Raw genomic sequence first — 27,347 nt, forward strand, 5'->3', positions numbered from 1 at the left:
GTTCATTAGCATAGCTAACATTATTTAAACTAGCTGGCTAACTGCTAAGGAGTTACTCTATTGATGTCCTACGTGATGAGGCCAAACTCTCTGTAGACTTGCTTAAAGTTGTAATAGAATTAAAAAATGACTCAATGATAATGTATAAGTACATACTGCATTTTAATGTCACATTTCCTGCATATACCCAGTTTACAGATTACAGATTGGTTTACAGATTAGACTAAATCACTAAACAAAGTATTACATAAGACAATATAATAAGGATACACCTTATGCTTTTATTTCTTTTAGGGACCACAACATATTAGGGAGGCTAATCGCAGGGAAGGCTGCTCAAGTATTTCACTGTTCTTTTCAGCAGAGCCACATCACAGTACAAGGAAAGTTTGCAAAAGAAATAGAAAGGCTATTTGCATTAGCATTGAGATTGCCAACGAAATACTCAACAAGAAATATATATATATCTATGTGTGTGTATGTGTGTGTGTTTGTGTAAATAGTTTAAATATGTGTCAAATAAATTGTTGTGTTCTTTCATAATCAAAAGTCCCGTATACATGCGCCCTTGGAGGTCGACCGGGGGCGGGGGAAGATATGAGGTTGCGGGGGGCGGGGGTGCTACCTCCCTGAAATGAGTTTTTGCAGGGTGGGATGTCTGGAAAAGACTAGCAGGCCATGAAGGAAACAATCTTTTCAAAATGCTGAATGAGAAGTGGAGGGAATTATGTGTCTAGTGATAGAATCTTGTTGGATCTGGCATTGGTTGTAAAGGATGATCTATTATGTAGGCTGGTGGGATAACAGGCAAGGTCCAGGGGAGCTCTGATCTTGTTTTGTTCAAGAAGAAGTGGGGTGAGAAAAGAGGTGCCAGAAATAGATGAGATGCATTTAATGGCTTGGTCCACCATGGTAAAATGAAAGTAAGAAGGAATACACTGAGATAGAGACAGAGGAATTGGGAGAAAGGAACAACATCCTTGCCAGACACAAGTTGCAAAGAAGTACAGTTAAGAGAAATGTGGGTTTACAATGGATGTTGAGGCTAGCCCTCATGATTGAGATAGAGAGATCAAAAGGGAAGAGAAGAATCAGAAAGTAAGAGCAAGGTAGAAATTGGTGCAAATGTGTCAAAATTTTCAAATTCTGTGCAAGCACAGGAAGAAGCTCTAATGTAGTCGTCTTCACTGTACCGTCAGGGAGTAGGCTTGAATTTGACTGAAATGAAGACTGTTCCACGTATCCCACAAAAAGACAGGTGTAGCTTGGGCCCATGTGCGTACCCATAGCTACATCTTTATAATTATACGTTTAGCAAACTTGACAGAGAAATTTTAAATTTACCCATTCACTCCAGCGAAATTACATTTTTACCCAAATTATACATCTTAATTTCTGATGAACAATATTGCCAGCATAAAAAATAACATTTACCAGTTTCCAATATCATGTCCTCCTGAATTATTGTTGGATTTCTTAAAAGGTTAAAACATTGTTTTTAACTAATCTCTTTCTCTCCCTCTCTCTCTCGCCTAACCTGAATTTTCATTACCCTCTTTTGCATTCCGCACATGATTTTACATTGGTCACACTAGTCATGGCTTACATTCTTGCTTCGGTCCCAGACACCTTATTAAGGAGCCTTCAATCTGTTCAATTAAATAGGTACACAGTTATTTGTCCTATATATATATATATAGCATCTTTCATTTGTCATTGTTCATTGTTCACAAAATCTAGGTCAAATTCCCTCTAAACAAAGATAGAAATGAACAGGGCCTTTAATGTTGTTTGAATATTGTTATAATTCAAGTCAAGTCAATGCTACTTTTCAAAAAGAAAACAGCTCCCTTAAGTTATTGCAACCCATTTGCCACTAGGAATCCCATGGCACCAGGTCTTCCATGAAAACACTTTGCATCAGGATAAGATAAAGACTGTACTTGTTACAGATTCTGGAACAGTCACACTTCATCATCCAATCTAGTGATTTTGCAGCTAATTTCCCTGCCTTTCCAGAAACTATGCCCTGATCATAAATATAAACAGGCGGTTTGTCAGGGGTTCTGGTGTCTGTGGCCATATTTCATTCACAGGTCAATTAGAGCCATCCCCATATAGGCCCTGGGTCAATGCCTCATCAGAACACACACCACTTCAATTATCGACTTATTCATCAGGGCAGGTCTCTAATGCCGGCTGATTTGAACTATGGGGCTAACTGCAAAAGGCAAATCTTCCCTAATTAAAGGACAATGAAGCTGGAACTTCCTGGAACATGTCACAGCAAAGAGTCGACAGCTTTACAACACCACTGAAGGGAGCAGCTGAAAAATTCAACATTTTGATCTAATCAGTGGTGACAGACATGGGTGACAGCATCTTTTATGGCAGAGGAAATGTATTAAATGTGGGAAATTACACATAAAGTTGATAAGGATCTTAGTTTGACGCAGACAATTAGTTGGTGTTTACAGGAATACAAATTGATAGATCAAAGACCCTCAGTTTTTATATTGTGGCAGCTTTTCTAATCACTGACAGTACTTGTATTCAGTGCCTGTGAAGTGGATAGTTCTAAGTAATTGTCCATTGTGGTATCCCATTTGGTATCTTAAATTCTCCTTCATCCGGAACATTGCTACTAGAGAACTTTATTAATCCAATATCTTTATTTTGAGTTTGTTGAAGAGAAGTGTTGATGTAAATTCAGCTGAAACAAAATCAGCAGGAGTTAAGAAAGTAGGGACACCCAGGTGCTGTTATGGTGTGTCCAATATTGAGCAAACTTGAGCAAATCTTTGTAGATTTGAGGCAACAGAATCTGGCATTCAGGAACTTGAAGGTTCAGGAGCTTGAAGACTCGTACGGCCAGATTTGGGAACAGCTTCTTTCCAACTGTGATAAGACTGCTGAACGGATCCTGACCCGGATCTGGGTCGTACCCTCCAAATATCCGGACCTGCCTCTCGGTTTTTTTTTGCACTACCCATTTTTCTATTTTCTATTTATGATTTATAATTTAAATTTTTAGTATTTACTAATTTTAACTATTTTTAATATTTAATATTTGTAATCCAGGGAGTGTGAAGCACAGAATCAAATATCGCTGTGATGGTACGTTCTAGTACCAATTGTTTGGCGACAATAAAGTATAAAGTAATATAGTAGTACCACAGTGCAATAGTCATGCTTAAGCTGAGAGGTAAGTTAGATATCCAACAGGCTGACCAAAGAGATGCCTTAAATTTGGGAATAAAATAGTTATGATCGAGATCTTTTCAAAGCAAAGATTTGGAGATTTACAAGAATGATCCTGAGAAAGAAAGGCCTAACTTATGAGGAGTACTTGAATGTTCTGGGCAAACAAACATTTCAGAAGGATGAAGGAGAAAGCTATTGAATACTGAAATGCCTGAGGGGTAGAGTGGACAAAGAGAGGATGTTTCATTAGTTAGGGAGTCTAGGACCTGAGAACACAGTCTCAAAATAAAGAATGTTCCTTTAGAACAGAGATGAGGAGCAATTTCTTCAGCTAGAGGGCAGTGAATCTGTGGAATTCTTTGCTACCGCCATGATTGAATGCTGGATCAGTTTTGATTGGCCAACTGGTGTAATTCTGTTCCTATATCTTATCAGAATCAGGTTTAATATCACCGGCATATGTCATGAAATTTGTTATGGTGGTCCTCGCGTCTCTGTGATGGAGCAGATGGAATATGTGATACTAAGATAGAGGAATGGAAGATCTTACAGAGGTCAGGCAACAAAACTGCTTGTTGATTCAGCTCAGCGTTCAATACCATCATCCCCTCACAACTAATCAACAAGCTTCAAAACCCAGGTCTCTGTACCTCCCCCTGCGGCTGGATCCTCGACTTACTTATTGGGAGACCACCGTCAGTGTGGATTTTGCTCTTGCTCTTCTCTGACAATCAACATAGGCAACCTCAGCATTACAGGACTGCTTTGAAAACACGGAAAGGATGGAACATGTTCAGGGAGGCGGCCATCACATTGACATTGACGAATATGTGAGACCTGTGGCTGGATATATAAAGAAGTGCAGTGAGGATATCACTGTTATTAAACACATCTATGTGAGGGAAAATCAGAAGCTATGGCTGACAGCACAGGTCCAAGCATAGCGGGGAGTCTGTGAATTTGCCTTCAGAATGCAAAATAATACAGCTGTCAGGTCAGCAAGAGCTGTGCATTCCCAGGCCATCAGGAAGGCAAGACGGGATTATTCAGCATCAAAATACGTTTATTATCAAAGAATTTATAAATTATACACTTTGACATTTATCTCAGGGCATTCATTAGTCCTGCAAGACCATGGATCTGCAGCTGGAAAGCCTTCACTCTCCAGGGCGCAGGCCTGGGTAAGGTTGTATGGAAGACCAGCAGTTGCCCATGCTGCAAGTCTCCCTTCTCCACGACACCAATGTTGTCCAAGGGAAGACCCATACAGCTTGGCACCAGTGTCGTCGCAGAGCAATGTGTGATTAAGTGCCTTGCTCAAGGACACAACACGTTCCCTCGGCTGGGGCTTGAACTCACAACCTTCAGGTGGCTAGTCCAATGCCTTAACCACTTGGCCACATTTATACATTCTTAGTTAATAACGTACTTTGATATTGAATTCTCACAAAGAAAACACAGTCATTTCTGTGATGCTTCTCTTCCTGATAGGCTGAAAGTCTTTTATGCTCGGTTTGTTGCACTGGCGAGGCAGGTCCCTCTTCCCTCCAAGGAGCCGACACTCTGTCAGGCCACGGCTGATGTGAGTAAGACCCTAGCCAGGGTTAACCCACGTTAAGCTGCGCGGCCTGATAACATACCTGGTTGGGTGCTGAAAGACTGTGCAGCCCAGTTAACTGAGGTTGTAACAGACATCTTCAACAACTCTCTGGAATAGTCCACTGTTGCCCCTGGTTTCGAGGTGGCCACCATCATTCAAGAGAGGGGGAGAGTAATCTGCCTCATAGAAAATGGTGCCTCACAAGCCAGGATGCAGTTTATTGACTTCAGCTCCGTGTTCAATGCAATCATATCTCAGGAGCCTTTGGGTAAATTGTCCTCGTTGGGTCTCAACACCTCTCTCTGTAACTGGATCCCAGACCTCTTGACAGAAAAGCTATAATCAGTCCGAGTTGGCAGAAACATCACAAGCTCCATCACTCTAAGCACTGGCATTCCCCAGGGCTGTGTGCTCAGCACACTGTTGTTTCTGCTGCTGATGCATTACTGTATTGCTAGATCCAGCACAAACCGTCAAGTTCGATGATGACACAACAATGATGACGAGACAGCGTACAGAGAGGCAGTAGCGTGGCTGGTAGAATAGTGTGAGCACAACAACTTGAGTCTCAACATGCACAAAGCCACAGGGATGCTTGTGGACTTTAGGAAGGTGCAGGCTGAACGCTCCTCACTGCACATACACGGTTCCTCCATGGAGACAGTCAGGAGCACCAAATTTCTGGGAGTGTACATAACGGATTATCTCGCCTCCTCCCTCAATTTCACCTCTTTGGTCAAGAAAGTACAGCAGCATCTCCACTTCCTGAGGATATTGAGGCGAGAAAGGCCCCACCCCTGCATTTTAACCAATTTTTACAGGAGCACCACTGAGACTGGCCTGACCAGCTATATTGCTATCTGGAACAGGAATTGCAGGGCATCCGACCACAAGCCCCTATAAAAGGATTGCGAGGGCCACTGAGAGGATCATCAGGGTCTCTCGTCCACACATCACAGATATTTATCAGGAGCACTGTGTATGCAGGGCCCTTAGCATTGTTAGTGATCTCTCATATTTAACCAAAAATCTCTTTGACACCATCAGGCAAGAGGTATCATAGCATTAGGACAAGAACTGTTAGGAAGGGAAACAGTTTCTTCCCCCAGGCCTTAAGGCTACTGAACTCCCTGCTACCACCCAGGTCTCATCACATATGAAGAGCCAGTAGTATTTTACTGTCTATTTTTTAACTACTGTATATATACTCATTATTTGTTAATTTATTTATGGTAATATCACCTTATGTGTTATGTATGTGAGATACATGTACTGTATTGTGCAATTTGGTCCAGAGGAATGTTGTCTTATCAGGTGTTATACATGTGTATAGTTGGATGTCAATAAACTTGAACTTCCATATTCAAGATTCACGATTGAAGTACATGTAATATCGAAGAATGTATAAATTATACAACCTTGAGATTTGCTTGCTCACACATAGCCAACTAAAGAAGAAAATTAATAAAAATATTAATAAAACACCCAATGCGCAAGAGAAAGGGGAAAAAAACACAAATCGTGCCATCAATTGAAGCAAACAACAACATTCCGAGCCAGAATGGAGTCCTCAGATCCGAACCCCGGAGCAGCCTGGAGTAGGCCCAAAGCCCTTAATATCAGTTCATCATAATAGCAGGCACAGAGCACAGCAGCTAGGGCAGTCTTTATAGCATTAGCACTACAGAGAGAGGAGTGACCCTTGCGGAAAGCAAGCGAAATCGGCTCTCACCCTGGATCCCAACATCCTGTCGTTTCAGTCTCCTAGTTTAAAGTGACCAAACAATAGAACAGCGAGAGGCTCTGGCATCCTGGAGGGAGGAGAGAACATCGCGGACAGCAAGCAAAATCTGCTCTCGCCTCTGATTGGGGCGGTATTTAAATTACCTAATCAATGAATTGTACCTCGCACTAGTACCCAGCCACCATTGCAGCAAAAGACTCTGGGCCTAGCCCACGCTGCCCAGTGACTTGCTCCAGGCCCAGATTTCGCTACCCAGACTGATGCTGCTCTCAAGCCCTTCAAAAATCAAGGTACATTTGTTACCATATACAACCCTGTGATTCATTTTCTTGTGGCCATTCACAGTAAACACAAAGAAACACAATAGAATCAATGAAAGACTGCACACAAGACAAACAACCAATGCGCAAAATGCAACAAACTGCAAATACAAAAAGAAAAAATACTAAAAATAATAATAATAAATAAATAGGCAATAAATATTGAGAACAGTAGATGAGAGTTCCTGAAAGTGAGACCATAGATTGATACAAAGATTCAAATCACATTTATTATCAAAGATGTATAAATTACATATGTTGAAATTTGTCTGCTATAGGCAGCCACAAAACCTGAGTAACCCAATTAAATAAAGACCAAAAACCAGTGCACAGAGAAAAAGAGAGCAAACAAAAATCATACATCATGCAAATAATAGAAACAAGCCAACAGCATCCCAAAACAAACCAAGTCCCAGATCTCGGAGCAGCTGGATTTGGTGGGTTGTTGAAACTTTTGGAGTCTATATTCCGTCTCTCTAATTAGGCCTAAGCCTCGGACCCCGAGGGGCAGAAATGCACAGCAGATTGTCCAAGCAACACTTAGATTGTCCAAGCACCGAGTAGTGTCACATTCTAGGACCTGGATCCCTGTACCCCAATATGTTCAGGCCACCCAGACTGAAGCTGTTTTGCATTGGAGATCAGTGGAGACCATTCTGACTGACTGTTAGGTAGGCTCCATTACACTGGATCACAAGAGGATTATAGACCCAGCTAACTCTATCATGAGCACAAACCTCCATGCCATCAAGGACATTCTCAAGAGGTGGTGACTCAAGAGAGCAGTATCCATTATTAAAGACTCACCATCTGGGACATCACTTTTTTTTGCATTACTATAATGAGAAAGGAGATACAGGAGCCTGAAGACTCACTCAACATTTTAACAACAGCTTCTTCCCAGTCCATGAGCCCATGAATACTAGCTCATTAGATGTATTTTGCATGAATATTTATTTTTACAACAAAATAATTTATATGTTGCACTGTAATGCTACCCCAAAACAACAAACTTCACAGCATACTCTGTCAGTGATAATAAACCCGATTCTGCTTCTGAAAAGTAATATTAAAATTCAAAGAAAATTTATTATTGAAATACATATATGTCACCATATACAACCCTGAGATTGATTTTCTTGAAGGCAATCACCATATACGCAGGAAACACAATAGAATGAATGAAAGACTGTGTCCAACAGAATGGACAACAACCAATGTGCAAAAAAACTAATAATAATAATAAATAAATAAACAATAAATATCGAAAACATGAGATGCAAAGTTCTTGAAGGCGAGTCCATAGGTTGTGGGAACAGTTCAATGATGGGGTGAGTGAAGTTAAGTGAAATTATCCCCTTTAGTTCAAGAGTCTGATGGTTAAGGTATAACGAATATTCCTGAACCTTGTGGTGTGGGTCCTGGGACTCCTGAACATTCTCCCTGATGGTAGCAGCAAGTAGAGAGCCTGGATGGTGGAGGTCCTTGGTGATGGCTGCTATGTTCCTGCAACTGGACTCCATATAAATGTGTTTAATGGTCTTATGTGCTTATGTCTCATGGTCTTATGGTCTTAATGGTGGGGAGGACTTTACCTGTGATGGATGAGGCTGTATCTACTACTTCTTGTAGTCTTTTCCATGCAAGGACATTGGTGTTTCCATTCCAGAATGTGATGCAACCAATGCATATACTCTCCACCACACGTCTATAGAGATTTGTCAAAGTTTTTTAAGACATGCAAATTCTTTACAAACTTTTAAGAAAGCAGAGGTGCTGTCGTGCATTCTTCGTAATGGCATTTACGTGCTGGACTGAAGACAGATCCTCTGAAATGACAACATTGAGGAATTTAAAGTTGTTGATCATCATCCACCTTGATCCCCTGATGAGCACTGGCTCATGGACCTCTGTTTTACCCCTCCTAAAGTCAATAACCGTCTCCCTAGTCTTGCTGATCTTGAGTGAGAGGTTCATGTTGTGGCTCCAATCAGCCAGATTTTCAGTCTCCCTCCTGTATCTCATATAAATGAGAATGAAGATTTAGAAATATGAAAGAAGTATTTGAAGTTGATCAGACTATAGAATAATATGAAAGTTGAGCCCGTTCCAGAGTTAGAGATACACTGAATCAAATCATTGATTTTTCTGGTGTTCAGTTAGGAAAAGGTATTTGCTATCCTTGGCTTGGTTTTAGATAAGGAATCATGGTGTCTGTCTTGGAGCTGGGGCTACCAATGATATGCTGATGTTGTGATAAATGTCCCATACATGAAATCTGACCGAATGAAAAATGTGCTGTACCCTTTGTATCATAAAATCATAAGACCAAGGAGCAGAATTAGGCCATTCAGCCCAGCAAGTCTGCTCTGCCATTCCATCATGACTGATTTATTTTCCCTCTCAACCTCAACCTCCTGCCTTCTCTCCTTAATCTTTGGTACCTTTTCTAATCAGGAACCTATCAATCTCTGCTTTAAATACAGTATACTCAATGAATTGGCCTCCACAGCCATTTGTAGCAATGAATTCCACAGATTCACCACCCTCTGGCTGAAGAAATTCTTCTTCATCTCTTTTCTAAAAGGGACATCCTTCTGTTAAGGCTGTGTCCTCCGGTCCCAGACTTTCCCTCTACAGGAAAGATTCTCTCCATTGTACCTTTGCCTTTCAATATTTGATAGGTTTCAAAGAGATCCTCGTCATTCTTCTACACTCCAGTGACTACAGGCCCAGAGCCTCATGCATTAACCCTTTCATTTCTGGGTTTATTCTCATGAACCTCCTCTGGATCCTTTCTGCATGCTGGGTAAAAGACAAATTGGGAGATGGATTATGGAGGCCTTTATGGGTAAGGGATAGAGAAGAGATCTTTGTTACAGATATTTTGGTAATATTAACATTTGTGTTAGATTCACAAGGAATGTAATTGCTGTTATTGCAACATTATGATTACAATCTCAGCTTTCCCACTAATTGTGTATATTATTATCCGATGATTCTCCAGATGCATCGAAGTTGGTGAGAGTTAATATTGTAATACTGTAAAAGATGACAGAGACTTGTAAATTCAATTTTAATCTGGTTTTTAGGTAAATGTGGTCTTATTGCTATCATTGGTGAAGAATCCATGTATGGGATTGTGTTCCTAACTTGCAACAGAAAAGACTATAAAATTTGTCTTTGTACCACTTATGATTGGAAGATGTTGATGCATCTGATAAATTAAACTAGAGAGAGAACCCTTTGTCCAACGGCTGCAATGATGTTAAACCCTTGGTAGCATTAAAGTATTTAGGCTTGCAGCAACAAATTCTTGCTGACAGTCCTCTTGAATTGAGGGTCTTGGCTGTTTCTCATTTGAACTCAATGGCAACAACAACAACTATGTCCCCCACCTCCCCCGAAAAGTTCTATAATTACTGTAATTCATAATAAAACTTTCCTCAAAACCTGTCTGGCACATTTCCAATATGGTGTTAAATAGCTTTCTTCTTTCTCATGCTTCAAAGAAAATCCTTAAAGCTTATGGTTGATGAAATTTCACCCAACAAAAATATTTCCCTGTGCTTTTTAAAAGTTAATTTCTTTTCATTTGTTCCTTGAAACCATTCCAGTCCTTAGAACTTTTTGAGAAATTGTCGAGGGAAGTAGCATGAGTTCATTCATCTCAGTTTAGGGGCTAAACTGTTTCTGGTTGGGATTTCCATAGTTGATACAGTGAAAATTGGGAGAAGTTGAATTAATCCGTTGGCCCAGATATTCAGAGTATCTGCATCTACACTTAAAATATTGCTATCTCTTGCCATAGCTAAATGTTCCTTCTTCAACTCTAAATTTGACATAAAAAGATTCATCCAGTATGCTTTTCCTCTAATTTGATTCCTGTTAAATTCATGGTTGAAGCTTACCTTCTATAAATGTATTCAAAGTGTTAGATTGTTGGGCATAAACCACAGAGCAGAAAATAAGTAGGAATAAACATGAAGATAATTCCACTGTCATAATTCTCTTGTACCAGATTCAGAATCAGGTTTAATATCACTGACGTATATCGTGAAATATATTGTTTTGCAGCAGCAGTATAGTGCAATACATAGAAATATTATAAATTACAACTATAAAAATATATAATTTTGGCATTTTCTCCCTCCTTTCTCAGTCCCGAAGAAGGGTCTCGCCCTGAGACGTTGACTATCAATTAATTTCCATAGATGCTGCCTGACCTGCTGAGTTCCTCCAACATATTACAGTATATATGTTGAAATATATGTAAATTAAATAAGTAGTGCAAAAATAGATTAAAAATCGTAAGATAGTGTTCATGAGTTGGTTCATTGTCCACTCAGAAATCTAATGACAAACGGGAAGAAGCTGTTCCTAAAACTCTTCAGGCTCCTGTTTAAGTTGTTTGAGTTCACACAAATGCCTGCAGCCCATCATTATCCATCATGGACTGGAACCCAATCTATGTTTCTGAACTGTTTTGTGATAAAATGCAATAATAAATTATTTTTTATGTTAAGATATAACTGATAATATCTTATGATACAAGTCCCTGCACAAAACCAAGACCACTAAACTCTCAGCCATTGACTAAACTAATGTTCACACAGTTGAAAGCAAAAAAAAGTCTAATTGATGAATTACCACAATACCATTTATGACCCTGTAGACTTACAGCCAGACACACAGCTTGTGAAATAAATCATAGACTTGTGAACTAATTTAAGATTTTTCTGCATTTTTGTGAGGGGTATTAGCTCAAATCCCCTTCATGTAACATGGAGCGCATTGGTTGATTGCAGGCAATTGTATGAGCACAGATAACTTAAAGAAAATGATAGCTTTGGGTTCAGGCTAGAAACTTTCCATCTCCACCTCAAAACTGAAGTGGATTACAATTGCAGTTTATGCTGGAGTTGCTTCTTTGGTGAACAATATTGATTTTGAAATCAAATTAGAGGGACCACAATGCAGCTTTAATACATCTCCTTCAAAGGGTAGTAAAAATAACTTAAATAATGTAATACTTTTTTTCTGAATATGAAGACGGTTCTCTCATTATTAATTCCTATGCATAATGAGAGCAAATCTGTTTTAAAGGCACAAACAACATAAGTTAGAAAGAACAAAGTGGTGTTGAAAATGGACAGCAGAAAGGTAAGAAGCAGCAAGTGGTCACAGGATAAAAATCCTCAACTTCAAAGCTCACAACTAAAGGGCATTTGGTAGCAATCATGTGAAACGCAGTCTGTTGACTGCTATTTATGGCTTGGGTTTCAGTCCTGTTATCCGATACCTTTTTAACAATGCTGGCATTGGTGATAACATACAGCTGTTACAGACTACACTGGCCTGCTACGAGCAGTATCTCAATGGAACAGGAAATACAGTAGACCCGCTTTATAAGGCTGCCTTTGGGAGTCATCCATAAAGTGTGTTAAAGAGGGGCTGTTTTATACAGGTTCTTATTAGAGTGGGAAGAATATCAGTGTATGCTAATAGAAGCTGTGATATTTGAGAGAACTTTAAAAAGGGGAGTACATAAGGTGTAAATACACTTTATACCTTCTGTGAGAACATCTGAATAAAAGTTTATTTTATTTTCAACAGCAATTATTTCTCTTCAAATTTTTCTGCTGTTAATTATTGAAGATAGTGGTCATCAGTTTGTATTCCAGATTGTCTCCCACAAACTGAGGATGATGTTTTCCTTTACCCTTGCATGGAAACCCTTTGGCTGTTTAACCTTATGACCAGTGCTTGAATTCTTCATTTTGGATTTCGGTTCATTTCAGGGTTTTTTTAAAAATCAGTTTTTATTAGCAGTGAATAATTTTGTTTTTCAGTCAAAAGATGATCGATATTTGGTCTCAACGAAGCACAACTAAATCAAAATTGTTGGCAACGACAACACACAAGGATTATGAGGTGGTAATAATTTGTACTCATTTCATTGTTTGAGCCCTGACACTTTTATCTTACAAATATTTTGATGTTTCATACATATAAAAGCTAAACTATAGATATAATAATTTGAAAATAATTAACATATATCCATATTTAAAACCAGCATTAATGTGCAGGTGCCACATTTAGGATTTAAAGGCTACGGTGTAGTAAATTATGGAAGATCCAAGAACATAGACCAGGCAGTATTCTGTCCTGATACTTCATTCAGTAAGATCTAATCTTGTCCTCACATCTATTTTCCTGTCTGTAACCTGTAGACATTGGCTTTCTTTAACATTGTAGACATGGAAATCCTTGTTTAGAATTCTTACCAAACTCACTTCTCGTTCAGTCCATGATTATATCCTGAAGAACATTGCTATAAACAGATTTCCCACCTGGTGTCCTTGGACCCTTTAGGTAATGTTAGGGATCAATAACATAGAACATATTTGGGGAGCCCTGTTCTAAAAGGATGACCCTGAGATTCATAGAATAGGGGCAATCTAAGAGGAGAGATTGAGCAGGCTAGGCTATAGTCTCTGGAGTTTAAAAGACTGATAGATGACCTTGTTAAAATATCATAAATTTCTTAGTGTCTCGACACAATAGAGACAGGATTGATACCATAAAACATAGAACAGTACAGCACAGGAACAGGCTCTTTGGCCCACAATGTTGTGCCAAATTAATACAATTAGTAATCAAATGGCTAACTAAACGTTTCTTAAAAGCCCCTAATGATTCTGCCTCTACCAGCACCTCAGGCAGTGCATTCCAGACACCCACCACTCTCTGTGCAAGAAAACTGCCCCTCACATCTCCTCTGAAATTAACCCCTCTCACCTAGATGCTTGGATAAAGATATTGTTTGTCTTATCTGTCTATGCTTCTCATGATTTTATAAACCTCTATCAGTTCTCACCTCAGCCTCCGCTGCTCCAGAGAAAACAACACAAGTTTGTCCCACATCTCGTTATACAACATGTCTTCTAATCCGGGCAGCACCCTGGTAAGCCTCTTCTTCGCCTTGCCAAAGCCTCGAAGTATTTCCTATAATATTGCGGCCAGAACTCTATGTAATATTTTAGAGTTTTATAAAGCTGCAACATATTTTCCTAACTTCTGAAATCAATGCCTCCACTAAGAAAAGCAAGCATATTACATACCTTGTTAACCACCCTATCAACCTGTGCAGCCACTTTCAGGGAGTTATGAACTTGGACCCCTTGAAATTGGACTCAAGTTTCCTAGGTTTTATATACTTTTCTTTTTCCTTCTTGAATAAATTCATCACCACTCTTGACATCTAAGGTTCGCTTACATTACCATCCTTGTTCTTCCTTCTGACAGGAACACACCTGTCCTGTACTCTGTGTAGTTGGTCTTTAAACACCCTCCATGTGTCCGATCTGGACTTGCCCAAAAACAGCTGTTCTCAATTAACACTCCCTAGCTCTTGCCTCATGGTCTCATAATTAGCCCTGCTCCAAGCTGTAATATTCTCCTGAAAGGTCCATACTTATCCTTATCTATAGCTATCTTAAAACTTAAGGAGCTATGGTCACTGTTCTCCCTCTGAAAGGTCAGGCTCATTACCCAACATCAGGTTCAGTATAGACCCTTCCTCTTGTTGGACTATCTACATATTGATTTAAGAAACCTTCCTGAATGCACCTAACAAAGTCTTCCCCATCTAAACCTCTTGCATTCAGAATTTCCCAGTTTATATCAGGGAAGCTGAAGAACTCATGACAACAACCTTATTGTTTTCACACTTTTCCTTAATCTGTCTGCGTATCTGTTCCTCAGTGTCAGGGTGGCTACTTGGGGAGTCTATAGTACAATTCCATCAAAGTGATTGTACCTTTTCTATTTTTGAGTTCTACCCATCAAGACTCATTGGGACAACCCCTCCATATGACCCCTTTGAGTGCAGCCGTGATATTGTCTCCAACAGTAGTGCAACTCCCCCATCTCTTTTTCCTCCCTCTCTATCTTTTCCATGTCAAACAGAACATATGAAGGGTGAGTGATAAGTTTGTGGCCTAAGGTAGAAGGAGTCAATTTTAGAAACCTAGCACATTTATTTTTCCACGTTTACACACTTAGACCAGATGTCGTGGAGCATACAGATCCCTTCCTTGCTAAAGTCGGCGTCTTGGACCTCCAGAAGTGGTCCACAGCAGGGGTGATTGATAAGTTCGTGACCTAAGGTAGAAGGAGATGAGTTACGAACTTCAAACTTTCAGCATTTTCACTCAAAGAGTTGAACTGTACATGCATGTAATGAGAGCTGTATAACTCATCTCCTTCTACCTTAGGTCATGAACTTATCAATCACCCCTCCTGTGGACCACCTGGAGGTCCAAGACGCTCTCATTACACGCACGTGCAGTTCAACTCTTTGAGTGATATTGCAGAAAGTTTGAAGTTAATAACTCATCTCCTTCTGCCTTAGGCCATGAACTTATCAATCACCCCCACTGTGGACCACTTCTACAAAGAAGGGATCCGTATGCTCCTCGACCGCTGGACTAAGTGTGAACGTGTAGGAGGGGACTATGTTGAAAAATAAATGTACTAGGTTTTCTAAAATTGACTCCTTCTACCTTAGGCTACGAACTTATCAATCACCCCTTGCAGAATATAGAACAGAATAGCACAACACGTTCAACCCACGATGTTGTGCCAATCTTTTAACCTACTCCAAAGATCAATCTAACCCTTCCCTTGCACATAGCCCTCCATTCTTTCACCCATGTAACTACTTAAGAGTCCACTAAATGTCCCTAATGGATCCTCGACCACCACCCCTGCATTGCATTCCATGCACTTGCCACTCCTGTGTAAACAACCTATCTCTGACATTCCCCCTACATTTTCTTCCCATCACCTTAAAATTATGTCCTTTCCTATTAACCATTGCCACTCTGGGAGAAAGCAGCTGGCTGTCCACTCTAGCTATTCCTCTTCCAATCTTACACACCTCTGCTACAACTCAACCATCTTATTGCAACTCAGCCTATTCTCAAAAGACATCTCTAATCCAACATCATCCTGGTATATCTCCTCTGCAGGCTCTCTAAAGCGTACACATCCTTCCTATAATGAGGCGACTAGGATTGAACAAAATACTCCAAGTGTGGTCTAACCAGAGCTTTCTGGAGCAACAACATTACCATGTGGTTCTTTAACTCAGTCCCCCAACTCATGAAGGCCAACACTATATGCCTTTTAGGAACCATATCAACTTGCATGTCAACTTGGAGAGATTTACGGGTGTGGAGCCCAAAGTCCCTCTGTTTCTCCACACTGATAAGATTCTTGCCTTTAACCTTATTCTCTGCCTTCAGGCTTCTCCAGGTTGAACTCCATCTGCCACTTCTCAGCTCAACCCTACATCCTATCAGTGTCTTGTTGTAATTTATGATTTTTTTTTTACACTATCCATATCACCAGCAACCTTCATGTGATCTGCAAACTTACTAACCCACTCTTACACTTTTGAATCCAAATCACTTATAATAATCAAAAAGAGCAGAGATATCAGTATAGATCCCTGGAGAAGATCACTGGTCACCAACCTCAGTGCAGAATATGCTCCATATACTACCACCCTCTGCCTTCAGTCAGCAAGCTGATACTGAATTCATGCAGACAAGTTTTCATGGATTCCATGATCTCAAATAGCATTGGGTCATGGGATATACAATGAACTGAGTATACACACAAGAAAGGTCGAGTTTATTGAAGATTTTCATACCTGCAAACTCTACGGGCAAGTCTTCGGATGTAGATGGGGCTATTCACAGTTTTCTGTTCTTTTTCCCAAGGTAATATTATATTCTCCACAGAGGTGGATGACCTTGTCCTATTTACTTTACTTTATTGTCACCAAACAATTGATAATAGAACGTATAATCATCACAGCGATATCTGATTCTGCACTTCACGCTCCCTGGAGTACAAATCGATAGTAAATAGTAAAAATTTAAGTTATAAGTCATAAATAGAAAATAGAAAAGGGAAAGTAAGATAGTGCAAAAAACCGAGAGGCAGGTCCGGATATCTGGTGGGTACGGCCCAGATCTGGGTCAGGATCCATTCAGCAGTCTTATCACAGTTGGAAAGAAGCTGTTCCCAAATCTGGCCGTATGAGTCTTCAAGCTCTTGAGCCTTCTCCCAGAGGGAAGAGGGATGAAAAGTGTGTTGGCTGGGTAGGTCGTGTCCTTGATTATCCTGGCAGCACTGCTCCGACAGCGTGCGGTGTAAAGTGAGTCCAAGGATGGAAGATTGGTTTGTGTGATGTGCTGCGCCGTGTTCATGATCTTCTGCAGCTTCTTCCGGTCTTGGACAGGACAACTTCCATACCAGGTAGTTGTGGATGTTTGAGATGTAATTCATTTAATCAGTTATAATTTCATTAATACTCATTGTGTTATTATTTTTTTCAACTCCTTTTATTTTTGTGTTTGGAGGACACATGGAACAGGTTCAGATCAGGCCAATCAGGCGATCTGGCGCCTTGCAGTCTCTGAGAGAGTTCTGTGAGGCTGCGTTCAAAGCGAGCAGCATGGAGGCCAGGAAGCCCGTGATCAACTCCATCTTGCTAATTAATGTGCCAATGAAGAATGAACTCGATGCCAAGGCCGAGAGATGTTCAGCACTGGTCTACTAGCCTCTCACTGGCTGCTCACGAAGGAAAGTCTTTGCTTTGAGTGTTCCCTCTCTCCCTCGATGCTGTCGGAGGATGGTGCCAGAGCAAGATTTAATCAACGCAGCTTGTGGATTGTGGGCTCTCTTTCACCTTTATGATGTATTCTAGTTTCTGGTTGTTTTTTTTTTGTTGTGATGTTTGTGTCAGGGAGCCTGCAGGTAATGGACACTGAGATGAACTGAAATATGCCTTTTGATTTTATTGTCTTATATTCTGTGTTTTCCCTCATTATTTTGTTGCCATTTGCGTGATTTTTTTTTCGCATGGGGGGTGGTGTTTGCTGTGTTTTTTTGTCTTTTAACAGGTTCCATGGTTCTTTATTTTGTGTCTGTTTGTGTAGAAGACAAATTTCAGGGTTGTATACTGCATATATCCTTTGATAATAAATGTACTTCGGATCTTTGAACCTTGCCAAAAAAAAAAGATCAGGCACAGTTTTTTGATCATTTAACTTGTGGACTGTTGGGCTGTGATTGTTTTCATTGCAAGGCTATAACCATTTGTTACCACTATCATCTCCATGGGTGTATATAGTATTTAAAGCGTATCCTATTGTGATAGAACAGGTTGGCAATGAAAATTCTCCTGCTAATCTTGCCCCTTCTCCCAGTTGGTCACTCCTCATCATTCTGTCCCTAGTCTAGTTTCCCCAGTAATTCATAGTCTTTGCCCTCCCATTATATAATTCTTTGGAGTTTACTATTTACACACCCCAATAGTAAAACAATCACTAGCTTGGCTAATCGAATCAATTCCTTCAGTTAATGTGCTCTACTGGTTTATAGCTCAAAAACAAGCATTCTAGACACAGGCATTTTCTGTGTCATTTATTTTCACTCTCACTGTTACATTGGTTTATAGACAGCGGAATGGCCCCAAAAGACCCGAGAGACAGTTTGGGGCGTCCTAAAATAATGCCTGTGTTAGTGGGAGCAGGCGCACTACACCCTACCAGGCAGATTTAAACCTTCAGTTTGGCTTTGCTGGGAGGTGTGGAGGTTAGATTTGATGGTTGGTGAATAGTTATATCGGAAAATTAACAACATAGTGTGTTGTGGAGAAAGCCTCTGTATATTTGTAAATTTTTGTACACGTTTGTTTTCATTTAGAAACATAGAAACATAGAAAATACGTGCAGGAGTAGGCCATTCGGCCCTTCAAGCCTGCACCGCCATTCAGTATGATCATGGCTAGTCATCCAACTCAGAACCCTGTACCTGCCTTCTCTCCATACCCCCGATTCCTTTAGCCACAAGGGCCATATCTAACTCCCTCTTAAATATAGCCAATGAACTGGCCTCAACTGTCTTCTGTGGCAGAGAATTCCAGAGATTCACCACTCTCTGTGTGAAGAAGTTTTTCCTCATCTCGGTCCTAAAAGGCTTCCCCTTTATCCTTAAACTGTGACCCCTCATTCTGGACTTCCCCAACATCGGGAACAATCTTCCTGCATCTAGCCTGTCCAATCCCTTTAGAATTTTATACATTTCAATAAGATCCCCCTTCAATCTTCTAAATTCCAGCGAGTATAAGCCTAGTCGATCCAGTCTTTCATCATATGAAAGTCCTGCCATCCCAGGATTCAATTTGGTGAACCTTCTCTGTACTTCCTCTATGGCAAGAATGTCTTTCCTCAGTTTAGAGGACCAAAATTGCACACAATTCTCCAGGTGTGGTCTCCGTGCTCCTGTACTCGAATCCTCTTGCTATGAATGCCAGCATACCATTCGCCTTTTTCACTGCCTGCTGTACCTGCATGCCCACTTTCAATGATTGGTGTATAATGACACCCAGGTCTCGTTGCACCTCCCCTTTTCCTAATCGGCCACCATTCAGATAATAATCTGTTTTCCTGTTCTTGCCATCAAAGTGGATAACCTCACATTTATCCACATTAAATTGCATCTGCCATGAATTTGCCCACTCACCTAACCTATGCAAGTCACTCTGCATCCTCTTAGCATCCAACTCACAGCTAACACTGCCGCCCAGCTTCGTGTCATCCGCAAACTTGGAGATGCTGCATTTAATTCCCTCATCTAAGTCGTTAATATATATTGTAAACAACTGGGGTCCCAGCACTGAGCTTTGCGGTACCCCACTAGTCACTGCCTGCCATTCTGAAAAGGTCCCGTTTACTCCCACTCTTTGCTTCCTGTCCGACAACCAATTCTCTATCCACATCTATACCATATCCCCAATACCATGTGCTTTAAGTTTGCACACTAATATCCTGTGTGGGACCCTGCCAAAAGCCTTTTGAAAATCCAAATATACCACACCCACTGGTTCTCCCCTATCCACTCTACTAGTTACATCCTCAAAAAATTCTATGAGATTCGTCAGACATGATTTTCCTTTCACAAATCCATGCTGACTTTGTCTGATGATTTCACCGCTTTCCAAATGTGCTGTTAGCACATCTTTGATAATTGACTCTAGCATTTTCCCCACCACTGACGTTAGGCTAACCGGTCTATAATTCCCCGGTTTCTCTCTCCCTCCTTTTTTAAAAAGCGGGGTTACATTAGCCACCTTCCAATCCTCAGGAACTAGTCCAGAATCTAAAGAGTTTTGAAAAATTATCACTAATGCATCCATTTGTCTATTTGTAAATACTTTTTTTTCATCTGACACTAAATAAAACCTCTTGCACTAATATGATGTTGCAGGTTACCATCCATGTTTTTTTAATAGTTGACCCTCGTTGGCCACACTTAACCACACCTAATAGTGAGGTGTGACAGCTTTATGGCTAATTGACCAATTATTGGACTGTTACCATATGCACTCATTATGCTCTGATAATATACAGTATAATCAAGCTTACAGCAGTTAAAAAGAAAACTACACTGTACTGATATGATTAAGTTGAACAATTATCGTGATGACAAAGGCAAATATCCCCACTAAAACTGCTATTAGTGTCTTCATACCTCAGGCTCAATGAGAAATATATTGCTATTCTGCTGATTTGCATTGATGGAGACCCTCTTGTGCTTGTTAATGCCACTTCCATGCCAATAATGACTTCACATGTCAAGTCAACTAAGTAGCTGTGGAACATTTCATCAGGCAGTCAGTTAGCAGTCTGTGCTAAACATATCACTGTCAGAGAGCTTTCATGTTTTAATGATGAGACATCAAATAAACTAATCAAGAGCAGGTATCTGCCTTTATCACTACTAAGAATATGGGCATTTTATATTCCTAGGTAACTGTGTTTTGTGCACTGTCACGTTATAAGTGATATTTTTAGCACAGGATTCATTGCCATCTGCACCAAGCAAATGTAGGACATCTCCTGTGTTCAGTCATTCTGTCTGGTAGGATACCCAGGTGAACCAGGCCTGCTATATTCCTCAGGCCGTATTTCACCTTCTGATCTTCTCAGCTTCTGGCCCACCTTTGAGATTTGCTGTAATTTCCTCACGCGAGGTTTCTGACACCTCCAAAGATATGGTCATACTGCTTCCCCCCATTAACTTGCCTCGTGCTGCCTGAATTCCACAGGACCCTACAACATGAAATTTGTTCCTGATGAAACCCATAGTCTGGTGCACTTTATTCAAGAATGCTGGAACTTAAACACAGTGGAACAGTTTATTTAATGTCTTTTTCCCACTGCTATCCACAGATGGTACAGCACATACAACAATAACATCATCTACATCGTAATAGATAATATTTGCATACACGGCAGTTTGCCAACATATTTTATCCAGTTTCCAATTTACTTTTACATTTTAAAGTAGCAGTACAACTAATGTGAGAAATTGAATCAGTATTGTGAAAGAGTTTATTGCTCTTTTTATTAAAAGGGTGTTAATGTTATACATAATTTCTAACCACATCCATAAGACCTTCATTACACTTATCACCTCATGCTATGTGCAACACATTTTTTTTTGCATGCAAGAAGAAACATTAAACCAAGTATTCAGCCCTGTGTAAAGTAAAGGACTGGATTTAATTGATGCTATTAAAATTGCACATTTGACTCTAATATTAGAGGCAAGCAGACTCGACCTGTATTTATATGCATATTCACTTGTAGATGAATTAGTATTAATCAAATCAGATGTTTGTGCACTGAAACATTTTTAGTGCCTAATTTTAAAAAGTCTCCTTAAATATCTGCTTAACCCAAGTGTATTGCAATCTTAAGAACTTAATTGGTGAAGCTTCCCATTTGGTTTGACAGACTTGGTCAAAACTTGACCGGTGCTTTTTTGGCATACAATCCTCATGAGACTAGTTTCTGAGTGTGATCTATTCATAATACTTTCCAAAACTATTCACCTATGCTCTGTAGCTAGAACAGCATTTTTAGTCCATAACAATGCTGCTTTCTTTTAAATAGGGAAACCAAATCATTACTGAATCAAGGGAAGACTGAAAAATTCTCAAAATGCCTGTGGCTGAGGTGGAGATACTTCACCTTAATTTGTGTCTTCAGGCTTCTGTACCTCCTCCTCAATGGTAGCAATGTGAAGATGGTATGCACTGGGTGATGGCGGTCTTTAATGACAGAAGCTGCCTTGTTGAGGCATTGCCTTTTGAAGATATCCCCAATGCTGGGGAGGCTAGAGCCCATGATGTATCTGGCTGAGTTTGCAACTTTCTGCAGCTTTTTTCGAACTTGTGCAGTTGTCCCTCCATTCCAGATCGTGATGCTCTTCCTGATATATCTGTAGAAATTTGCAAGAGTCCTTGGTGCCATACCAAATCACTTCAAACTCCAAATGAAATATAGCCACTGCTGACTCTTCTTTGTAATTACATCAATATGTTGGGCCCAGGATAGATCTTCAGAGATGTTGATGCCCAGGAACCTGAAACTTCTCACCCTTTCCACTAATAATCCCTCAATTCAGATGGGCGTGTGTTCCCTCGACATCCTCCTCCTAAAGTCCACAATCAAATCCTTGGTCCTACTGATGTTGAGTGCAAGGTTGTTGTCTTAACACCACTCAAACAGCTGATCTACCTCAATCCTGTTTCGCCTCCTTGACACCATCTGAAATTCTGCCTACAATAGTTGTGTCATTGACAAATTTATAGGTGACGTTTAAGCAGTGCTTAGCCACATGTTAATGGGTGCAAAGTGAGGAGAGCAGTGGGCTAAGCACGTATCTGTGAGGTGTCAGTGAGGAGGAGATTTAATTTCCAATCCACAAAGACTGTTCTCTCCCAGTGAGGAAGTCAAGGGTCCAGATGCAGAGGGAGGTACAGAGGCCCAGGTTTTGGAGCTTATTAATTAGAACTGATGGTATGATAGTGTTGAACACTGAGCTATAGTCAACAAAAGTAACCGGACATAGGTATTGCTATTGTCCAGGTGATCCAAGGTTGAATGGAGAGCCAGTGAGGTTGCTGATGGAACTCAGCAGGTCAGGCAGCATCAATGGAAATGAAAAACACAATTGACGTTTCAGGCTGAGAGCTTTCTTCAGGACTGAGAAGAAAGAGAGAAGGTGCCAGAATAAAAATTTGGTGGAGGAAAAGGAAACTAGCCGGAAGGTGATAGGTGAAGCTAGATGAATGGGAAAGGTCAAGGGCTGGACAAGAAGGAATCTAGTGGGAGAGGAGAGTGGTGGACCATAGAGGAATGGGAAGGAGGAGGGAACCCGGGGAAGTGATAGGCAGGTGAGAAGAGGTAAAGGATCAGAGTGACAAATAGAGGGAGGGTGGGGGATTGTTTTACTGGAAGGAGAAATTGATATTCACCCATCAGTTGGAGGCTGCCCAGACGGAATACAAGGCGTTGCTCTCCACCTTGAGGGTGGCTTCATCTTGGCACAAGAGGAGACAATGGACCAACATGTCAGAATGGAAATGGGAATCAGAATTAAGATGTTTGGCCACCAGGAAGTTCCACTTGTGCTGAATGGAGTGGAGGTGCTCAGTGAAGGGGTTCCCCAAACTTATGACAAATCTCACCAGGAGAATTGCAACCTGGCCTCAGCAAGAACAGGTCAGAGCTCTACACTACAACAGCACCCGCTTTTGTCTGTGGGTTTGATGGTGAGTTTGGGATTGGTGTGGAGAGAGTGGAGGGTCGTGCGTTCAGAGGGGGTAAGGTTTGAGGAGGAGAGAGGGTGCTGAAGTCGAGACGGTTGATGTCTCATCTGCAGTTCGAGATGAAAAGTTCCACAGCAGATCAAGAACCAGAGTACCAGAAGAGGGGTGGGTTGAAGGCGGGAGAAGGATCATTCATGCGGGGTGCTGAATTCTTGCCAGAGAGGTGGGTTCGGAGCCAGAGACGACAGAAGTAGAGCTTGACATTGTGGCGGGCACAGAACTGAGTTGCAGGCAAAGGGATTCAAAGGTGAGGCCCTTGTTGACATCAGAACATTCTGCCTTTTCCGTTGGACCTTTGCATACATACCATATACTTGTACATATGACAAAAAACTTAGCTTGTCTACGTATAGTGTGTATAATTTTTCAAAAAATTCTGTTTTTTTTCCCCCGTAAGAAAATGAATCTGAGTAGTATATGGAAACATATGCAGTACATACTTTGATAATAAATTTACTTTGAACCTTTGAACTCTGAACATTGAAATACTTCCACCATCCTTTCAGCACATTTCAGTTCACAGCAACAAGTATGAAAGAAACATGTCCTTGAACTTGTTAAGTGGTTGACTGCTTACTTATAAAAATATAACCTGGTATAAAATTCTAAGATGTATGAATCATTAGTTTGTTATTAAAATAAACACACTGGTACACCTCACTGCCCTGATTGTTGTGCCTTCATAGCATTTCCACATTGAAGACCCAGTGTGGTTCATTTTCACACTGGAATAACTTGATGAATGTGCTTTGTGTTAATTCCTTGTCCAAGGTTTAAGTAACATTGCCAATAACATTAAAGGAAAGAGGAAATTAATGTTTATAATTAATTCCAAAAAAACATGGTAAGATGAAGGCCTGATACTAAGAAAATAAATATCAAGTGTGATATAGCTTAAATTTAGCAGCAAAGCTAAGTATTAAGAAGAACTCTTAACACTTCATCACAAAGCAGACTCTTTCAAATTGCTAAGCTCCTTGATGGACTTTATCAATGGGCATTCAGAGATGCCGTCTCTGTCAGAGTAATGAATATTGTTGTCCTCCTTACTTATCTTTTATAGGAATGCTTTGGTTGAGCAATTTTTAGCTGGAGGTTATTAAGTTTCTGCCAATGATTGCTAATCATAAAATGTTACACAATCCCAGATTATTGATTTGGGTGATTTATCACTCTTATATACTTTGCTACAGGTAATGGTATTTATTGAATTAGATATTTTATAGAGGAGCTGCTCTATATTACAAGATTAGAATTGTAATTATGACATTCCCGTATTTCAGTGGTCTTATTGCCTGAATGATCAATCAAGGAGGGAAAATTGCTCTTTTGTGCGTGGTCATCTTCTAAATCCTTTATGATATCATAAAGACTGTCAGGTCTAGGAAAAATACACAATCCTCCCAGGACACAAAGAAATACAATTCAATAGTAACTGAGAAATACATGAAACCATTTGGTTTTTGGACTGCTATTTACTCAGATCTTGTTATTTATGATTTACAGGTTCTTTGTTTAGTGTTGAGTTTTAGAATCAGCAACAGCATTAGGATTTTACGACTGACATATGTCATGAAATGTGTTTCTTTGTGGCAGCAGTAAAGTGCAAAACTTTAAATTGGCTACAAGTTATGTACAAAAACAATAAACAAATAGTGAAAAAGAGGAGTAGTGAGGTTGTATTCATGGGTTCATAGATCATTCAGAAACCTAACAGTGAAGGAGAAGAAGCTGTTCCTAAAACAGTGAGCATTGTCTTCAGGCTCCAGTACCTCCTTATAATGAGAAGATGGCATGTCCTGGATGGTGAAGGTCCTCAATGATGGATGCCATCTTCTTGAGGCAACCCCTCTTGAAGAGGACCTCAATGGTGGAGCCACTTCTGCCCATGATGGAGCTGGTTGAGTCCACAACCTGCTCTGATCCTGTGCATTGGGGCCTCAATACCAGACTCAATACCAGACGATGATGCAACAGTTTGAGTGCTCTTCACTGTACACCTGTAGAAATTTGCTAAAGTTTTTGGTGACGTACTAAATCTCGTCAGGCTTCTAAGGACGCTAACATGCCTCCTTTGCCACTGCATCAGTGTTTTGCCCCAGCATAGACACTCCGAAATGTTGACTTCAAGGAACTTGAAGCTGCTCACCCTTTCCACCACCTCTCATTGAGGACTGGCATGTGTATTAACTATCTTACCTCATACTTGGAACAATGTGAGTAATATAACCTGTTCAACACCCAACCCATTACTATACTGTATGTAGTTCAGAAACAGAGCATAATCAGGCCAAGAGTCATGGACTCAAAACATTAACTCCATTTCTCTTTCTACAGATGCTGTCCAGCCCACTCAAGTGTTTCCAACATATTACATTATTATTTCAGATTTACTCTTCTGAATGTGAAAATTGGGAAGAATTGATAATTTAGAAACATCTTCCTCATGGATGCTCAATAATTGCGATCAAATTGTTACCACCACTAGAAGAAAGTAAAGATTTGCAATATTACACATGAATTGAATTTGCCTCTATTTGGAAGAAAAGCTTTTGCAAATTTGATCCGAGTGGGACACTACAGTCGCATAGTGGTTAGCACGACGCTGTTATAGCTTGGGGCATCAGAATTTGGAGTTCAATTCGACATCATCCGTACGGAGTTTGCCCCATAACCCTGTGGGTTTTCTTTGGTGCTCTGGTTTCCTCCCACAGCCCAAAGATGTACTGGTTAGTAGGTCATTGCAAATTGTCCTATGATTAGGCTTGGGTTAAATAGGCGGGTAGCCAGGCAGCACAACTCATTGAGTCAAAAGGGCCTGTTCCATGATGTATCTCTAAATAAAAATGAAATAATATCATATTTTTGTCTTTCTAACCCATCCATAATGAAATTAGATATCTTAGCCTCGAAATATGACTTCAACCATTTCTGGTAGGTAGGTTGGGTAGACGATTTGTTCCACCCTTATGCCAAATCAAGGCATAATAATTTTGAAATTGGATCCTCTTTGCTTTAAGAAATCACCTGAGATTTTCTCTTTGTGAGGTGTGGTAGAACATGACTTATAATTTTTAGGTTGCAGCTGCTGTCTTATGCCTGTGTTCACTGCTGGGACATGTGACCGAGCTCCCCTGGGGGCGTTCACTAAGGCAACACAGAGAGGGGGGAGGAAAATCATGGAAAAGAAATGGGAAGTTGTGTGGAAAGAGAAGGTGGCAAGAGGAAATTAAGGGACAAGGGTTAATGAGTAACAAGGTCACTCATGCCATAGTGTGGCTGAGTCAGGCCATGGTTGGTGCTGTTTGATGCCACAGCTATCACTGAGGTCACAGATCAAAGCACAGTACTGCAATTTTTATTAGTGCTGTCTGCAAAAAGGCAGCACATGTTTATCAATACAGGGGAATCATTGATTAATAAAAACTATGCTCCTGTGGCGGCACATCAATTTGCATATTATTTGTGGCAATTTACTTTTTATCTCAGTGAGGGTGAAGCTTTTGATCCAATTTCTGTCAACGAATGAGAAATGAATGGTGTGCACTTTGACAATGGCGGCATATGCACAAAGCCCTAATGGAGAAATAATGCCAGCGTTAGGGTAAATTACATCAGGTAGCATCCCGTCCAATTTCCCAATGGGTGGGATTTACACCAGAAATGAACTAATAGGTCAAAACCTGCAGAAGGCACTTTCTGTGCATGATTTATGCATTA

Source organism: Mobula hypostoma, chromosome 22 (assembly GCF_963921235.1).
Source record: "Mobula hypostoma chromosome 22, sMobHyp1.1, whole genome shotgun sequence".
In the NCBI taxonomy this organism is placed as follows: domain Eukaryota; kingdom Metazoa; phylum Chordata; class Chondrichthyes; order Myliobatiformes; family Myliobatidae; genus Mobula; species Mobula hypostoma.